Consider the following 20,760-nt stretch of genomic DNA (forward strand, 5'->3'; position numbering starts at 1 on the left):
ATTAGATGGGAAAATTGTTTAGCGTAGTTTCTATCTGCAAAGACATTAAAGGAGGCATGCCAAAGGTTATTTCTCCAACCAGAAAATACTGTTAAAATAGAGATTGCAGAACACATACAAGGTAAAGGAAATTCATCAGGAGACCTTAATTCTTATGACAACATATATTCTTTTGAGCTTGCAGTATTCTTGCATATCCACATAGGTTTCTTTGCACCCTGTTAAAGACAGCATCACAGACTGGATTAGCCCAGTGGGAATAATATCACAGGTACTTGCATAACCTTGGCACAGTCCTGGCATCCCTTCTGCCTGTTCACATTCCTGCCCTAACACTGCAGAAGCATTTACCCTTCTCTGTCACTGCAAGTCATGCCTCCTTCAGGGATGAAGTTCTGGCAAAAACCCAATCCCCAACCCAGCATAAACCAGCAAACAGAGTGAGAAGAGGCAGCACCTGCATGCTTGCAGCTTTAACCCCAGCTACATGGGGATTAGTGGGCTGAGTGGAAATGCCGTGTCTGCCGGTTTCTGAGTGCAGACAAGCGTTTCCTCAGACTGTGCTCCTGCAGCCACTTCTGATTTGTCAGCCTTTTCTCCAAAATTGCCCAGAGACCCCAAGAGGCAAGAAACTCAAAACTAAGCAGGAATGAGTGAAACAGAAATAAGAGTAATGGTACACTGTGGTTAGGAAATCCTGGCTGAAGTTATATCTGAGTTTATCTGATGACTCTCTGTTTTCAGTGTTCAAATGTAATTTAAATGGGGGAATTCAGGTACCTAAACATAATGCCTTTGGAGATGGCGGCAGTTGCTGGAGTCATCTAAATGTGTTGGCAGCTTTGACACAGGATTTATGGCAGGATTTGTGCCCTGCTGGAGCAGCAGCTGCAAGCCAGACGGGCTTCTCAGAGCTTTTAGAATGACATTAGACAGCTCTTCTTATATTTAGGCACCTGAATCTCTCTAAATGTGCCTTTCTTGGAAATAAGCGTTTCAGAATCCATTCAACGCTACTTCTAAGTTACAGGAACGGTACAGTTGTGTAATCAAATACAGAACAGAAAATTACTGAAAGAAGGCACCTCAGGCGGTCTTAACATGTCTTCTTGCAAGTATGCGTCTTGACACGGTTCTTAGGATATCAGATAATTTCTGCTACAAAACCCATGTCAGATTCGGTCTTCGAAAGGTAGATGCTCATGCAAAACTTTCCATCTTTTCATTACTGTGCACCTTTCAGACTCTGAAGTGAATATGAAATTATTAATTTCCTCATAGAAAATTATTAATGAATACTAATGAATACAACATTACAGTGCCTCTCCCTAAAAAAAAATTACCTCAGTTCCCAGTTTATTGTGGTAGCTGTGATGTCAAAATCTTTAAAGTGAAAAGAGGGACAGGCAGTGTGGACAAAACACCTGTGCTGTGTCCATATGGGTCTTGCTGAGAATACTCTGGAGTTCATAGATTAACAGAAGGTTTGTCCAATTAATATGTTTCTCAGTTGTATGCCGCGTACTATCGCAACTCAATAAAAGTTTCAAAGGGTGTGTTATATCACCTTATCCTGGAGAGGGGTACTAATTAAAAGAGGATTATAAAGTTCAAGTCATTAAGTTTACATTTGCAGCATAAGCAAATTAGGAGTGGGAAGACAAAATAGTGCAGTGTAAGAGCTAGGATGGAGATAAATGATTCAGGCAAGAGGAGGTGGGCAGGGAGAGGGGAGGACAGGAGGTGGATGGCTGTGGGAACACTCGCTTCCCATCTCTGCAGCCCGGACACACTGGAGGACTTTGCGGTGACACACAATGTACAAATGGTACAGAGAGTGGTTTTAAGTGCAGAACAGAACTGTGTTTTGCCGCTGATTTGATCCTGGAATCTCTGTTTCTAATATTAAAGTGATTAGTCCTAAAAGCCTAGCCTTAGGTCCAAAATGTGTCTTGTACTAAAAGGCAGGATGAGCCTCGGGGAAACTGGAGATGGCGGGGTGCAGTGTCTCAGTGGCAGCAATGAATCAGCAGAGAGGAGGAAGCCAAAGTGCCTGTGCCTGGCAAAACAGGAGATCCTGCCTGGGATGGGTGGCCCTGCGTTATCCCTGCTGCTGCTGGCACTGGGCACTGAGATGTTCTGCAAGGCTCTGGCAGAACCCTGAGATGCCACAAACATCAGGTGCGGGGGGGACGGACAAGGTTAGTATGCACAAGGCTTAAATCCTTTGCAGATTCAGTCCCCAGTCCTCTAGGGCAACATTCAACTGCCTCAGCTATAAGCTTGTCCTTTTTGCCTGTAAACCACTGTGTCCTTCACGATGTGTCTTCCCAGTATCTTCAAATGAATGAAATGGCTCCCACGGGTGAAAAGAAGGTGTTGTGGAGACCAGGCTATAAAGTATATGCATAAAGGGAGTCAAGTGAAGGATGTACAGGAACTCTTAATTTTCCCATTTCCTAATTTCTTCACTTAATATTTTGTAATGTGGTATTTGAAAGAAAAAAAGCCATTCCCTATTTTCACTGAAAAAAATTCCAGACAAACCACAGAAAAAAATTAATTCCATTATGTGACTCAGTCTTGACTCTTACCAGTGGGGCTGGGACCTTTTTAGATCCACAGCAAATCCTCTATCCTCTCTTTTTTCACATTAAGGTGAAGGATTTTGTCCACCATCTGCACATCTCGAAGGCAGGAAAAAATTCAATTCCATGTCCAGGAGGGCAATATGGTCTAATGGCCAGAGGATCTCCGTAGATCCCCTTCTCCCCCAACTCCTTTACCATCCCTGCACATGTACTGCCCGGTCCCTGCCAGTGTCTGCGAAAGGCACACAGTGTTTTTCTCCTGCAGCACATTTCCTGTAGCAAATTTAATATTGAATTAACAGGTGGCTAAATCCATGCAGAGACTGAAGCTTCCCAATGCTCAGTGTTGCAATGACTGACCAAATGCCAGGTTTTTCCCAAGACCCAGAACAAGGGTGTAAACGGTTTCCACAACCCATCTTGCTCTTAGACTGTGATGGCAGCCCTGGAGTGGTCCTCCAGACCTTTGCAAGGAAGGGCCGCCTCTTCTCCCTGACATTAGCACACGGGGACGTGGGAGGGCTGGAGGCTTTGCAGGGTGTCAGGACCATTTACACCATCTGTAAGAGTGTATTAGCGGAAGGCAGACAGACACACCACAGACTGATCCTGGGAAAGTTCATGCTGCTTCTTGCTTTTAAAAAATTACAGTGCTGAAGATGTATTTCCTTGTGGCTTTTATCAGACTCCCCTTTAGAAGCTTAAAGAGCAACTAAGCTCTGTAAAGCTACTGTATATAGTGTTTAGTACCTTCCTTTTGCTCTCCTGTTTTAGCATTTTTTCACTTGGTGATGTATTTCAGTGATTGCTGGGGCCCCCCAGGGCTACTGCCAAGAGGATCTAGGAGCCAAACCACCTCCCAGTGCTTGCCTCAGTGTCACAGTGTACGTGAAATGATAGTTGCAGCTGCAAGGTTTGGCATGCACACCCCTCAGCAGTTGTGGGAACTGCACTTACTGCATCCTTGAGGTTAGGACCTGAGCCAGCTACCTCACCAGGGGCTGCACCCTCACCACAGGGCTACACGTCCCCCTGTGTTAAATTACAGTCCTCTCGATGGAAGAGGCTGAGCAACGCCTGCTCCAGCCACCCTTTGCTTGTGGTTAGTGTGGGAGGTGTGGACACATCTCTCACCCAAAACTGGAGTTCTGAAGCTAGTGCCTCACCGCCCCGGTGGTGTGGATAAAGTTGCGTTCATTCCTTGCTGTCATTTATGGGTCACTTCAACCTCCCAAGACAAGGTAGGAGAGGCTTTGCAGAAACTCTTCTTGAGACTTTGCTGTGAGCTAGAGCTGGTTCTGGGCAACTCTGGGCAATTTGTACATGGCCGCTGGGAAACGTGGCACTGGCAAAAGCTGAATGTGGCTTTTGACATTCATCAGCAGGCTTCAAACTAGGAGATAAACATGTAATAAGATCCAGTGGCAGGAAATTCATGGTCAACTTTGGTAAGTCTTGAAATCTTCAGATTTTTAAAAGTGAAAGTGAAAAACCACTAAAAAGCGGTGGCAGAGGATCGGTGAAACCAATCATAAGATTTTAATTTTTATTTTTGGTGAGGAGTACCTGTTTTCTGAAAGGGATGCTCTAGCTCCAACAAGAACTGACTTGAAAATGTCTGGCGATTTGGTCTGGCAGGTTCCACAGGACACCAGGCCAGATGGTCACAACTGATCCTTGTTACACTATGATTATTTGAGAAAAAGGCACTGGATTCTGTGATCTCTCTGGTGGGTTAGACTAGTTCTTCTCTGCACCTTACTTGTTGTTGTGTGAACTCAGAGAGTGATTTGAATACAGGTATGTAATGTTGTGCTTGTATCTTCCTGGAAATTCTTCAGCACTTCCTTTTGAATGTCCTTCCCTTAAGACAGATGACTATCAGCTACCACAAATTACAAATAAATTCCATTCAGCTCTTAGTAGTCGAAGCCCATCTCAATTAACGTCAATAGATGAGAAATTCTCCTCTTGCCCTAACTCATCTGGCTTCTTTCCTCAAGCCCATTTCCATTTCACTCAATCCTTGTTCCATAACATCCTTCTTCCTCCAAAAGGAAGTCACAAAAAATATTATTGAAGAGCTCATGACTTTCTTTAGGCAAAAGAAAAAGTGCAGATTTCTAAATCCAATATGCTCCCCAACTTTGTATTTCTTCCTTTAGACTATAAAACTGAAATATCTCTGTGAGTAGAATTGAATGTGTTATAGCTAGATTTGCTACAAACTGACTGATCAGGCATCCATGTGTTATCATGTGAACCCACGAGGAATTTCCTGAGTATGAGAGATACCATATCAACCCACATGTATTATTTTGGTGAAATATAAGCGTGATATTTTTGGATACCTTTTTTCAGTAATGCAGTCCTGAAGTTCATTATATGAAATACCATTTTTATTTGCAAGTGGATCGCTAAAATAAGTTTTATTTTCCTTTTCTCTCTCTCCTTCGATTTCAGAAACAGGTTATTGCACATGCACAATCTATGTTACTTAGCAAAATTATACTGTATAATTATAATATCTGTTGTTCCACCTGTAGAGTTAAAGTGAAAACTGAGGCCTTTGTGAGAGTTTATTCATGGCACTTATGGATAGCTGAACCGTGTTTGCTAATCTCCTGTTAAATTCCCCAGACAACACCTTCCCTCACATTAGAAACTGTCCTACCTATTTTCACATCAGTCAGCCAAATTTTCTTATCTACATGGAGTACAGTTCCCGGCCACGTGATAATTTCCATAGAGACCTATGCAACACCTTTTCTCCATAGGAATGCTATTTACTTGACCCAAATGGTTAAAAACCAAATTGTAGCCCATGTTAAAGCACACTTTAGGCACTAGATTAAACCCACTGTCCATCTAGTCCAAATCTTTGGCTTAATAAATGGTCATCATGACTTACTGAAAAACTGACAATCTCCAGCAGGTAGTAATGGCTTAATCAGTTGATCATAGGAGTTCTCACTATTTAGTGTTGGTATACATTGCAGTGCAGGACACAGAACAGGAAGGAATGCTTGAACCATTTAGTTTTCTTACAATCATGCAATCACATTCAGAAATGTACAAAGTTCCATCTTAAAACTAGTTTCCTCTTTCCCATCAACTCAGTTGCTGATGGAGGCTGCTGGAGAACCTCTCTCTGCTGAGAATCAACTTTCTTCACCTCTTTTAGCATCTTCACTGGTTGCCTTTAGTGAGTTGGTCTGAAGGAACAGTGTAATGTGAATACCCCAACTGTTCCCATTTAATTTGTGTGGCTTTGGTTCCTAAAGGGAACCAAAAACATGAGAAGGAAATGATGCATGGGAAAGATGTATGCATTCTAACACTTGGGCATCATTGGTCCAAGGTACATGTATGAACTACAGCATCATGAGATCCCCTAGGAGATAAGTCCCTGAGAATGCCTGTGACAGCTATAGCATGTGCTACAGCCCAAGTACGAAGAGCCACATGCAGTTTACTTGCTGCTGACCTCCAGACACCGACTCTTTATTGCAATTAGCAAAAAAACTCTCTGTCACATTTTCCAACCAGACACTGCACTTAAAAGAACACTTAGTCCGTGTCATGCCATATTTCTGTGTGGGGTAAAAGGCACATAGGCACATTTTAAGTCAAGATTCTTGCTGGATGTCCAGTGATGGGGCAGCCTGGAGATGCAGCCTGTTGTGGTTTTGTATTACAATTCCCAGCTCTCAGGCTAGGTGACCAGCAACACAGCATGGATGAGGTGCACAGCACACTAGTAGAGTGCCCCTGCTGTGTTCAGATGCTCCATCAACTGTCTTGCAGCACTGGAAGCAATAGGAAGTTCTTGACTTCTTCATCAGTGCAAACTCCAAAAAAAAGGGATCAATGTTTCTGTGGAGGCATCTCTCTGGCCTCCTTATGTAGACCCAGATCTCCGCTTCCTCTCCTTCCCTGGACAACCTCAAACAACCCTTCATTCCAAGCCTCACACTGACTTCTCTGTTGTGCAGAAGAGGTTGCAGAAGACAGTTTTGTCACCCATGACATAGAAAAAACATACCAGTTCCTGGAGCATTGCCTTCTTCAGAGTTGGGCTTTCCCCCACTGCTCACAAGGAAGAGGTGTATCCCAGTAATCCCACGGAAAACTGTCTCACAGAAAACTGTGAAACTCACAAAAAAACTTACAGAAAACCCAGAAAACCACCTGGGGCTGCACTGGGGGTAGCTGCCGGCAAAGGCACCATGTCAAATATCCTTGCTAGACTGCTGGGTTTGTGTCTCTCTCCTCTATGATGAAGAGGAGGCTGGAAAAACCCTTCTTCCACCTCCCTGTGTCCAGTCCCCCTGCTGGAGCAGGCATGAGGCAGGTACATCTGGGAATCCATCCTGGAGGGAGCATTGCTGGAGCTGGAGATGATGATTCAGAGGAGGAAAGAGGGAGGAGAGAGGCTAGGGAAACTGAGGTAGAAAAGGAGCCTGTTCCTGCAGCTCCTGCTCGCATGGTGACAGACCAGCAAAAGCCTGGCAAGGATGTGTGAGGGGCAGCTCTCCCCCTGTTTCTCAGCTTATAACCTACACTGCCCTTCCAAATCTCCTCCCTGACTTTAGGAGCTATGGACTACAGTGGCGCCCAGGAAACCGAGTTTTTTCTGTTTGAGCATTTATATTTGACTGTAGGAGTCCCCCAGTTCAGACTTTCAGCCTGTGCTTAAAGCTATGTGCTCTCCCTGCTTGCGGGGGCCTGGGGGTGGCAGGGAGCCGGGGCAGGTGACGTGGTCCATGGGCTGGCTCTGCCATGAGGTGGGAAGGCCACTCTCACTCCTCAACTGCCTTCTGTCTTTGCATGTGGGATGGGTGCACGGAGTGTGGTCCAGGCAATTTTGGGAAGCTAGTCCTTGATCTTTGCTTTACTGTTATTTTTCTTCCTCACCTGTTCCTCTTTCTTTCCTGTAGCTGGAGAACCTTTTGCTGTGCCTTTTAATATCCTTCACAGGTCTTACTCAGCTTGACTTTTGGCAGTACTCCTTTTATTGAACTCAGATTTCTTTGCTGATCAAATGCTTTTGCAATAGTTCAGAGATCTCTGCTACTTTTAATATGACTTCTGAGATGCTGACTCAGTTTGCTTACACTGAAGTCATTGCTGACCTGAAAGATTTTCTTTTGCTTGGGATAAAAGTTGAAGATACTATGACACCTTTGGCTTTAATGCATTTCTTTCCATTCATGTCTTCTATTTCTTCATTACACAAAAGTACCCTTTAGAAATTGAAAAACTTTTAAGCCTTTCCCTGAATTTAAGCTGAATCAGGTTGTAATCATGAACCATGAGGACGATTCATTTTCTGACATCTTCTCTATTATCTAAGCACATTTCCTGAGAAAAATATGATGATCTCCCTGGACCCCCTTCCCTCCATTCCTTGCCTCATTACGAGTGGTCCAGGCTCCCCCATGTTTCACTCCCCAGGGTTGCCCTGTGGTTCCTCTTTGCTTTTCCCAGAAAATCCTGCCCATACACCTGGCCAAGAAACCTGATGAAAAACCTTCCATCCTTCCCTCTGGCTGTAAATTGGGAGCGCTTGATCTCTCATCTGTATGTAGGAAATCACGTTTCTCTGCAGCACATTTCCCAGTCGCACAGGCCAGCTGCAACCCATACTTGCATGCTGACCTGAGCCCGTTGGTCTTGGAGCACTGAGCTACAGGAACTGCCTTGCTCCTCCCCACAGGTTTTCGACCCAAACATACTCTTATCCAGGCTTTTCCTGCTTATTCCCTGCAGCCCACTCTGGCAAGGCATGGCCCTTTCCACCTGAGGCAGGACTGGAGCCAGCAAGCACCGGGGATGAGCGCTCCAGCTGTAAAACAATGCCAAGGCGGGCAGGACATTTTTATCTTATTTCCTGATGTGTCTGCTAAGTCCCGATGGAAGATTGTGATTCTGAGGATGATGTCTCATCATTAGCAAATTAGATGCTGTAATCTGCTTCTAAATGAATCTTCTTAGGGGGCATTACTCAGGGTCAGATTAAAATTAAGTGAGGGAAAGACTGATTAAAATGTAAGGTGAGCTTCCGTTCTCTGCTTCTGGTGTGTGCAACACAAAACCCTTGAAAGGGCAGAGGTATTTTTAAACCACTTTTTTGTGGCCTGCCCTGGAAATGCCTCTAAATTACAATGCCTTACAGATCCTGTGGTGATGTGTATCTCCTCCTCCCCTCTGGATGCCAGTCCCCAGGTTTGTAGGAGACCAGGTCTGCCTGAGATCATGCCTAAAGAGGGAAGTACCTTCACCACTGAAGGGGGACTTCAATGGCTGCTGTTGACACTTGTCCTGGGGCTGCAATCAGCAGCAAGGGTCCTTCCCGTACTTTTCTGGCCACCCTAGTGTTATTGAACAGGGTCATGGGAACTTGGGCTAGTGAAGGATTTTGGCTACACTAGTGGTGTTTCCTTTAAAATAAAGGATCCCAAGTTAGATGATGCATTGCTGAGGGAGAAAAAACCCTAATTCAAGGTCTTCTTGACCTAGTTGTTATTTTGTTCAGTCTTGCTCTGGTTTCTGAGAGGGAAATAACCAAACCCAGCAAACAAGAGGCTGTGAGAGGCCAACTGCACTTTACCAGGCACTCAGTTTATCAGGGGGCGTCTCATGGCTGTTTTTCTGCTCCCTGACCTAGATCAACCTTTATTTACCTTTTGTAATCTCAGATTAATTCTGACTGGATTCAGATGACTGGGATGCCATGCTGACGCCATTAGGGTAATACAGAGCTCTGCAAATGGGCCAATAAAAAAATATTTGCTTTTAATTTTGTCTGAAATAAATGACTTTGTGAGCTACTCTGTTTCAAAGCTTTGCTATGGCAGATCAAAACTGTCCTGTTAATTAACTGCCATGTTAATTAATTAGACGTGTGTGAGCTGATGTTTCGCTGCAGTCAAATATCAGCATATTTATTTTTCTCATGCTTTGCAAATGGCATTAGCATTTCTAGTTTCTTGTTTCATATCTGCTGCCTCATTTCATGACCGAACATGAAGAGTGTTTACGACAAATAGTGATTTAAACTATTCAGACATGCTCTCCTTTCTTCTCCCTCCCCATCCAGAGGCACCAGGCTTGTAGGCTTCTTCTGCTCCATGTCCACCATTTGTCCCGCATGGCCCCAGTGCCACCCGGATGGCCTCACTGTGTGTGCTGAAGACCTTCCCCAAATGCCTGAATACAGCCTCCTTTAACCAAGTTGATTACTCCAGGGCACTGACTCCCCCCTCGGTACTAAACTCTGCACATTGATTTTTGCTTCTTCCATTCCAGCAGCTAAAGCTCCTTGTAGTCTCGGTAACTGTAGGGGACGGTGCGTTTCCCCACGCCGGCCGGTCTGCTTGGGCTCTCCCAGCCAACTGCCACTGCCTTATTTAAAGCCCTCCTGATCTAATTAGGTATCTCATGAACACACTAACAACAAAGGCCACACATCTAGAACTACTATCTGATGCACAGAACATAGCCCATTTGGTGATTTTTCCATTCAGGGCTTCTAATAGCCGAGCTTTGTGTTTGCTGGGTAATACATTAGGTTTTCATGCCAGTGAGGCATGATCCAATTCCTACTGGAGTCCATAAAAAGGCCCCTGCTGACATTTGGCTGGGGCTCAAGACCTGCTTTTTTTTTTTCAGAAAGGTTTTGCTGTCTGCCAGTTTTTTTGAGCCCAATGCACAAATTCAGGCAAATGCAGGGACAACTGCGAGAAGCAGGCTAACGAAACCAGGCAGGTATATCGATAATCAGCTTCAGTCTTTTTAGCTGAGTATTTGACACTCCAGATTTTAGCCTTCTCTCTGAAATCTCTGATAAACAGGTTTAAAATCTGGCTAATGTTCTAGACATCATGACAGCATTACTATTTCTTTCCAGGCTAGAGGATAATGTTGTTGCATTTAAGAAAAGTCAAATACTCAAAAAACTTCTGTGTTGTCACTCAATCTGAAATGAGGTGTTAGAAACCAAAAGCAAGATCTTACTAAGAAATGGTGATAGTTATTCAAGATGTAGTGTTTTCTTCTCAGAGTCTGCTGGAAGTATCAATCTCCATTGGGAAGTGCCCAACAGCTTCTGATATTTCTGTTGTCTTTTTTTTTTAGGTGTGGATTTCAATTACATTAAAAGTTTACTGTATCATAATCTTGTGCATATGTACATAAAGTACATATGAGATGGGATCAAATATATAACTAGTAGGTGTAGGTGTGTGTGTTCATCATAAGCCTCTCTATGGCTCAACTTGAAATGTGAAAAAAACCCACCACAGGGATATCAACTATCAGGCTAGGGTAAGGACAGGTTCAGATGAGCCTGTGCTCATGAAAGTAGGGAGTAAACAGAGAGGGACACAACAGGCTGAGTGCAAAGGACAGAAAAGCAGTTCTTGTCAGTAATTTTAAACATACAAAGACCACTAAAAGCCTATCCACCAAACAAGGAGGGAGATTGTAAGAGTCCCAGTAATTTTTAAAGGATAAATAATGAGAGAAGAGAAAAACTACTTCCTTCTTAGGAATGCGCATATAGACAGACAAATTCAAAATCTGAAGAGATAGTAGGAAATACAGCCTTTAGAAGAACACACTTTAGGAGGTCTGCAAACCAAGTCCAGGATGGGCAGTTATGTCCGGCCAGCTCTATGCAAAATGGCTATGGCTTTGAAAAACGCCTATTTTGGATACTTTTTTAATCATAGCTTTTTGTGAATATATGGGGGAAGGCAACTGGAGAAAACATGCATAAAGCTTCCATGATCAGGTAATACATGGTCCAGGATGAATTAATTAACTCTGGTAAATGAAGAGAAGAAATTACAGATTGGTTTGCCTCTTATTTCCACCGGTATGAAGTAGGAATAACTGCACGAATGTCAGTAGGCTGAATTAGTGGGAATGGGAGCAGAATTAACGCCTCAGGAATGTTTCTCAGTTTCAACATCCTGCTTCATTTCAGCAGTGCTTTGGAGATCCAGTGAGATAAAATATGCTGTACAAATGTAAGTGTGTCATATTATTAGGTGTCTGCTAATTTTATTCAGGGAAATAACCCTTGCTGCTTTGAGTTCAGCAGTGATTTGCATAATCTCAGGTAAGTGACTGAGAAATGTCTTTTAAGAAGGAAGCTAAACCCTAAAGAATTTAAAACTAGAAAGAACTATTCAGACTCATCTGAATTGCCAGGTGTTTTTCTTTGTATTTCATCTTTCCAGGGCATCTTACTCCAGCTGAGTGAAAGGAATGGAGGAGGGGAGAAAGTAAAAAACATCAACAAAACCCAAGCAGAACATTTGAAGAAGTGGCATAAATGAAGATTGAAGAACTAAAAAATAAAAAAAAAACACAAAACACTAACCTCTGAGAACAAGCATTGTTCACTGAGCATTTTAGTATGTCACAGGGAAATTACATTTACAGTGTCACGGATAGATGGAGGAAATTTTTTTTGAGGAAAAAAAATAATCCTTGAGCTCCATTCCAATGTCATCATTTTGGTTTTAGCATGTTTTATGTTCTTTAGGGCATAAATACCCCTTGACCATTCTACCAGGTTCTGCCTCTCTCTCTGAGATATGGTGACTAACAGTAAACATGAATGCATGCGTGTCAGAATACTAAAAAAAAAAAAAAAAAAAAGCTTAAAATCAAGGACAGTACTCACCTTGACTTCACTGAAGTCAGAATTTCATCCATAGAGTAAGATTACTGAACACAGCACAGCCCTTCCTGTACCCTGGGTATTCCTGCCATCAAGTAATTTCTTTAGATTTGTTCCTGCAAATTTTACAAATGGTAAAGAGTATCTGTGAGAAGCCAGAAAGAAAATGTCTGGCTTCAAACTGTTCTTTGATAGTCTTTGAGAAAAAAGAAAAAGTTTTTGGGGTCTAGGTGAAGAAAGGTGTCCTTGTCTTGAGGCTCTAAATATGCATGGCTGGTCTTTTGGGTTAGTTTTTCCACCATTGACAAAGACCTTACCAACAAAATGTTGAGCTTTCATTTTTTTCCTGTATTCTTTTAAAAAGGCAAATGTAGGATACACTAGGCACCTGTCTACAGTCAGTCACAATAAGCCCATCTTAAAAACCTTAGACAACTTCCTTCCTTACTACAAATATGTTCTAGGGCATCTGAAGATGAGAACTTGCTTTTTAATTCCCACTCCAAATTATTTGTTTTCACTTTCCTCTCATTCATCCTTGTGCCAGCGCTGCCATCTTACTTAACCAATATGTAATTCTTTAATGACCACCTGGTGATTAACCATTTAACAGCTGCATACAGAGTAACCATAACTCTGTGCTCTACTCTAAGACATCCACACTCTTTTATTCTGCTCTTGGGGAATGAATGCACCATCTCACTCTTCTTAATGACCCCTCTTTGCCCTACTCCTGTCGCAGCACTTTTCAAACTATCAGGCTGCAACAAGGTATTTTACAATCTCATACCAGCATACTCTTCATACAGTCCCTCTGCTGCCTTCTCCTCATCTCATCTCGCCTCCTTCCCTTGCCCCATCCAGGGCACGTGTTCTCTCTCCTCTCACTTCTCCCTCTCTCCACTTCTTCCTCGGGTGCTCTTTTTTCGTTGGCTCTCAACCACTTAACCAGCCACACCTGCACCTTATCTACATCAGCCAACCCACCGCCCCTGAAGCCAACCCACAGTTGTATGTTATCAATGCTAATTAGCCCAGCTTCATTCCTCTACATACTGCCACCTGGAATTCACATTTTTGAGTTTGGGCTTGTACAGAGCACTGTCGATTGGATCCTAATGGTCACTTGTACAACAGCATGAGCACTTCTCCAGCTACAAGAAATACTGAGCTGATACACTTCACAATTACATCTATATTTTTATGCCTGTATCACACCAATTGCATTCATCCTGTGACTGCCTAAATACCCAGGACGTTATTTTCCTCAGTCTCTCTACTTTGAAAGCTTTGGGTTTGTGTGTCCAGCCATTTCATCAGGGATGACATGAGGTACAAGCATACAGCATGCAAGCATTCAGTTAGCTCCTCTCATACATGTTACTTGACAGTAATCTGAGTCTTGAGGGTTGAATCTAGCCTATGGAGAAGCTTACCATGGACTATGGCATTTCCTTGCTGTGGCTGTATGACTCATGAAGATCACACACGGTTCCTGTTTCCTGGAGCCTATGTGGAGGAATCACACAGCAGAAGAAAGTTTCTGCACTCGCTGCTCTGGTCCTCCCTCCAGCCGGTGCAGAGGTCTCTCCCAATGTTCTTGGTAGGGTTGCACAGCAAGTGCTGTCTGTGGGGCTTCTTTGCAAGTCTTCCTTGATTATTTTGGCTCCTGCTGTGCTAGACATTTGGCTCCACCAGAATAATATCCACCCTCTACACCTGCATGCATCCTGCCCCAGTGGAAACCTCCTAGCCATCTAGCTCTGAGTAGTCTTGTCCCTGGCCTGTGCTTGTGGTTTTTTGGGTCTTAATGTAACTCAAAAAGGAGATTTGTTATTATGAATGAAAAAGGTCCATTATGGGAAAACAAGGAGTTCACCCAGGTTTCATTTAACTTAAAGGGCAAAATTGCAAACTTGGGGGAAGAACCACAACCCCTTTACTCAAAATGCTACTACCAAGCCACGTGTATCTATACAGGAACCAATGAAAGACCATGCAGAACTCAATACATTGTAGTATCAGGCTCTTCTGGTCACTTTAGAAGTTGTGCTGGTGCTCAGTCTGCCATTGTGCAAGTCTGGGACTTTGGGGATGAAAGTTTCCACTAGACTAAGGAATAGGAAGAGGTTCTTGACTGTAAGACACTAGCAAAGAGGTTGTTTGTACAGCTATCTCTATATCCTGCTGCCTGATACTATGTTCACAAAGACTGGCCAAGTGCCTCATTTACTTTGCCAGTGTTCACATTGTTTAAAAAAACCGTGTGTGCAGAGGCTGTATGCTATCCCTGTTAAAATCCCAAGGCAGTGCCCCTGGAACTGTAAATGATAGATACTTGGTAGTTCAAATATGTTTGAGAAGATTTCCTGTTATCATCCTTCCTTGCTCCTGCTGTTTTGCTAACATGTTCTTACAGCACGAGAGGTTTGGGTTCTTAAAAAATAAGGAAACCGTTATTATACTTTGGAAAATGTCCAGCATTGCTTCTAGGAATGTTACTTAGAGTGAGGCTCAGAAGTCTAGTCCAATCCTTATGTCAGTCAAGAGAAAGTCAGATCTGGCTGACATACCGATGCAAAACCAAGTCGGTAACTTGTAGTTAAAAGCACACATGGTGGGGGTTGCAAAAGTTGATGCAAAAAGATAAGCTTAAGTTTCTTCAGCATAAATCACAGTAAATGATAACCTAAGCAGGCCACAGCCACAGTCCAAAGCTCAAATCTCAAAGGAATAGCTGCTATCTGTTTTTTATAATGTCTTATTTACCCAGCCATTATAAAGACAGTAATGATATAATGGGAATGATAATGCCTTCCACCTGAAGCACTGCCAAGCGTGAATTTTAGGGAAGATAATCAGCTTGATGGGAAGGCTGTTTTGAAAGAAGCTTATGGATGGAAAGACCCATCTATGGGGTCTTAAAATACCTTCCAGTCTGAAATGAGTCCACTGGTGTGGACTTCATGTGATCAGATGTAGATGTTTACCATGAAAACATCTGTATCTGAGCTGGTTGTTAAGCATATTTATTGGAAGAAAAGAAGCACTTCTGGTAGATTCTTTTAATCCTCAAGCACATGTATACAATGTTTCTGATTAATTACTTCCTAAAAAATCCTGGTTTTCTGTATCAACTCTCAGGGGTTCCTAAACTGGTAGCCAGAAGGAACACATCTGTATTGCAGACGTAATGATACATGAGATTAGCTTATCCTGGTGCCTGCAGCTCATTGAAAATTCAGGAAACCTAGAATAGTTATTGTTGTTCAACAGATAATCTCCAGCACTACCTACCTTGTGAACAATAAGACTGTAGGACTTGTGCAGGATCTTTCTACTGTTTCTGCTTCTCCTGCAAAAGGATTGATGTGATACAAGTCATCAGGTACCATGACATTATTTGTTAGTGCATTGTACCCAACGCAGTTTCCTATCCTTCATCCAGGTAGTAATGTAAATTTTACATTGGAGCAAAGAAACAGACAATATAGGAAAGGCAAAAAGGAGTTTATGCTGCTTAAATCAAAATAGATCAACCATATTTTTCTTTTAGGACATAATGTGCATTCTTTCAAAGAATCTTATGCTTCTTTAAAACAGCAAATTAAGCATAACTTCAGATAGGGAAACTGAGGTGAAAGATGTGATTTCTGTAGCGGATCAGCTTGAGTACTGCATTGGAGAAGTATTTCTCCGGAGTCACAGACGCATATTCCTCAGTTGTGTCAGTGCAAATCTACCATGAAACTTGCAGGAAAACATAAGTTACTTTCCCACAGCAGAAACCGCAGAAATAGCTACGCTTTTCAGCAGACCACAGTCAACTGCCAGACAGCAGTCCAAAATCACTGGTATCGCAGGTATTACAACTGCTTGGGATTTCCCCCTCTGTACAGGAAGGACATAAGGGAAAAGAATACACACCTCCTGCCAAAACCACCATCACTGAGGCATAATGAGAAAGGTAACTTACCACAAGAGAAATCCATACTGAAAAATACTGGCTATAGCTGAACAAAGGTCTAAATGTTGCATACACATACATGCTCTTGTCACAGGGAAAAGAAAGCTGCTACTGTGAATAAAGTAAAGCTTAAGAGAAAACAAAATAGTATTTTTTCCTCTCATTTCATACAGATGGGGCAGGTTATGAAAAATATTTTTCTTTGAGCAAGAATGTTGTTTCCTTTCCTTCCTCCCTTGTTTTCCTTTCCCCCTGGATTTCCACCACATTTCAGGGTATTTTTCTTCAAAACAGTGCTACTGGAGAAATGCCTCTTGAATCTCTAAGTGTAGAAAGGGAAACATCTTTTTCCTACAGGTAGGATGGCACAACCTGAAAACAAGGCCACAGATTAGCAGGGAGATGCTGGCCTTGCAAGAACAAAATTGCAAGGGAGTCTCGACATATCAGCTTCACTTCAGAGGAGAAGCCGTGGGCAAACAGCTCTCCTATCAGCTGAACACCGCTTAGCTGTCAGGGGTGGACCAGCAGCAGAAGTAGGTGCTTGCAGGCAGTGTATATGCTGCCAAACCTTACCACACTCACACACAAAATAAATAAATAAAAAAATAATCCACACACAGTGAGAAAAATAAATACTATAAGGAAAAAGAAGAGGTGTTGAGAGGATGCTCTTTCTTAGTTCCCTGTACCAGCAAAGCAGCAACATATGTTTTTTACTAACTGAGTTAGGTTACACAGGACGAACATTGGCTTTTCCCAAGTGCTGTGGAGATATGAGGAGCCGAACTGACTCCAGCAGCCTTAGTCCCAGGAGGAGGGGTCCATATTCACATGTCCAAAGGCAGGACTGAGGTCTCACCATGGGGATTTCTCCAGCTGCTTCATCAGCCTCAGTAGGTGGGAATGGCCTTGTTTTCTGTGCTGTATGTACTAAGGATGCAACACCAAAACTGAGGGTTCACAAATAATCAACTAAAAAGGACAAACAAACACTGATCTACCAGCAGCTATAAAAATAGAGGGTTCCTGTTGTTTGTTATCCTCCTTTTTTCTGCTCTTTGAGGCTTACAGTATATGCATGGCCCATATTTGAGCTTTTATCTACAGCTATTAGACTGGAACTTTTCTTTTTTAAACGAATTCTGAGATTCTCACATAATGACAAGAGCTGCGGTAAACATCAAATATCATGAGACATGTGAAAAACATCTTAAGTTGGCAGTACTGCACATAAAAAGAGACAGCTCTTGCCTTGAAAAGCTACAGTCCAAACACGAGGCAAAAAGAGTGGTAGAAAGTAGCATTACCATGGGTTTACAGATACGGGAAGACAGGAAAAACTCGTCAAAGGTGAAACTGAGCACAAATCTGCTGCAGCTGTTTAGAGCCCTGGTTGTAGGGATACATTTCTTCTTCATTATACAGCCTTAATTGTCATAGGGAAAATAAAATATTTTGCATGCTGCCAGAGGATTATGTTTTCCTTCCTAAAACAGGCAAATTAGGCTATTGTTGTGACAAATCATACTAACATATTGCTTTAGCGGGCCATAAGCTACACAAACAGAATTTGTTGTGTTATGGCATATTCACGTTTTTCAGTGGAACCAATGAAAACAGTGTTATAGCATGCAATGAAAGTTATTTTGAAATAGATTCAGTGAGTATTTCTTGGATTATTTGTGTGAGTGTATGCATGTGTGAAAAAGCAAACAGAAGCACATGCCCTGCAGTCCCTCAGAGCATCTGGAAGGTGACACACCATGACCCTCCTTGCATCACTCTGCAGAATGCTATTTAAGCACTGACCAGAGCATTGCATGTGACAAGCTACTTTTATCCATTGAAGTGACTGCATCGTTTTCACTATGGGGTTAATTTGCTTCAGTTTGCCAGATTATTTTAATGAGAAACCCAGCCAGTTCTCAGCTGTAGCTTATTTTGACAGTCAATGACAACAGAGTGTTCCTTCAAGTTGCGGGAACATTGATTGTGGTGGTTATAGAGATGAGATAAAGCTATATGTACTTGTTCTCTATTATTTAATGAGTCATTGAAATTAATAACTGCCATGTTCTTATCTTGCGTTACAGTTGAGGAACACACTGGTTGTAGCCAACAGTAAGTTGAAAAGCTGGTTGTTTTGTTAATGGATCTGTTGCACTTGTGAGCTGTACAGTCAGCACTCAGTCCCCAGAATTTTACTGTCTTTGTGTTCTTCAAAAATCTCCCAATACCCAGAGGCTATTTTTTAATGACTTGATTATATCCCATTTCAAGTTAATGGAAGTGTATGCATCTGTGTTAATATTAACATAATTCAATTAATTACATTTAAATTTATTTGCTTGTATTTGCATGGAATAATGAATTGATTAGCATGGCAGCATATGCCATCTTCATCAATGATTGACTTAAAACTAAAACCAGTACTGAAGTGAGATTTTGAAGCTTTAATTTGTGTAAAATCTCTGAACATGTTATTGATCAATGATCTTACAATAAAACCATCCAACCAAATACAGCCTAACACTCAGTATGCTGTAGCACCTATCACTAACTTTTGTTGCAGTCTGACCCTCTTCCATTTGAGCACCAAATGATGAGTGTGTGTACTAAAACTACCTAATAATTACCCTGTGATGCTTTTTCTTTTTTCCTGTTGAAAAATTGCCTCTGAGAGTTTGGGGTGACTGTGTCAGAGCCTGTGCTGAACGGATGTGGTGTATGAAATGCAGAGGACCTCCACTCCACCAGAAGCTTGGCCCAGGTGACACAGAGTCTGCTTTGCTGGTTTTGCTCAGGGGAATTTGAACTTTTGAAACAGGCCATTGCCACATCTTTCCTTCACACACTGTCCTGCATGAGCAGGACTGGTGGTTTCACACTAGGATCCCTGATAAAAGCATGTGGGGAAAGACTTTTGAAGATGATGAGGAGCTTTTAATTCCTTTCTGATGTTGGGTTTGTCTTTCATTTTAGACTTAGTGGCTAAGTACCTCTGAAAATTGTTTCTTCAGTTGCCAGAGGAAAGTACCATAAAAAATCCCCCACAGGTAAATGGATATTTTCACACCAGAGTTCACTTGCCCTCCCAATTTGCACAGCCCAGAGCTACTGCCGCCCCTGTCCCCTGCACACAGAGCAATATCCTGGTTGGTCAGGAAATCTCATTGCTACAAAGTAGGCCAAAGAATTCACTTCCCTCAAGAAGTCAATCTGATTGATTTTTCTTTCCATGTCTATTGATTACAAACCTTGAAGAACATTGCTATTGTCATGGTTGCCTCAATAAGCAAAGATGAAAGGGAGACGTAATAACAGTCTTCAGACATGTAAGCAGTAGCTGGAAGGAGGACAGAGCAAACCCTTCCTCTCATCCTGGATGGACAGGGCAAGAGGTTTAGGGACTTGGGCAGCAGCAAGAGTGATTTATGTTAGGCAACAGGAAAGCGGTTCTCAGTAGATGAAATGTTGCAAGGCATTGCTAAAGGAGGCAGGGGACCCGTAGGAATGGCTCTGGACAAACTTCTCTGACAAATCGTTTAGGGAAAGCTAAAAGTGTCTCAGGACATTGGGATCGTGTAAATGGCCTCTCAGGTTAGAACAGCCCTGGTGTCCAGTGGGAGACAAGCTCCATCCTTGGACTCTCCTGAGGTTCCACTACAAGTTGATGTCAAAATGGATGTGACTCACGTACGTCACCTGAGGCCAGATTTGTTTTGCTGAGGTGTCACCACTGGTGGGTACAGCAAGCAGCAGCCATGGGTGGCAGTCAGGCAGCATGGCACACAGGCAAGGGGGTGGCTGCAAGAATTTTTACTTTTCCTTTTCCCTTCCTGGTGACAACCTGCTCCTTCCACAGAATGTTTCACCTCTCACACAGCCAACCCAGTCTCACCCCTCCAGAGCTGCAATGCCACAGCCCTGCTTCCCATTGCGGTGAGGACCCTGGCACTTTGCCATCAACGTGCATGGACACAGGACAAGGAATCTAGGGGAAGCCGTTACCTTTGTGGCCTGAAAAGTAAGAGAAACCTTGCTTTCTGTGCCAGGCCATCCCCTCCCTCTGAGGCAGTACACGTGGCACCAGAACCCTCTCTGAATTTTTCATTCCATGTTACAGCTGGGTGACCTCAGCACCTATGTGCTTGGTGGCATCGGTGCAGCTCCTTGGACAATGCCAGCTGGCAGCTGGGTGCCTGGTCCTTTCCTGACCGAGCACACTGCTTTCCCACCTGTGGCATCTGTGCTAATATTTTTCTGTGTTAGACCATGGGTTGGGAGTTTTCATATTCAAGGTGCCCCGGTTCTGGCACTGAAAGCAACTCATACTGGGATGCCGTGGTGGCTGTTGTCAGCCGCCTCAATGCTGTGTGTTGAAATGACATCTCGTCATCACATGCAGACAGGAAGCAGCAAGCAGGCGAGAGAGAAAATATAACAAAAAGGATCTCCCTGTCTGCCAAGGGAACAGCCCATGTGCAAAATCCTGGCTGCTAGAA

Source organism: Falco cherrug, chromosome 1, assembly GCF_023634085.1.
Source record: "Falco cherrug isolate bFalChe1 chromosome 1, bFalChe1.pri, whole genome shotgun sequence".
NCBI lineage: Eukaryota > Metazoa > Chordata > Aves > Falconiformes > Falconidae > Falco > Falco cherrug.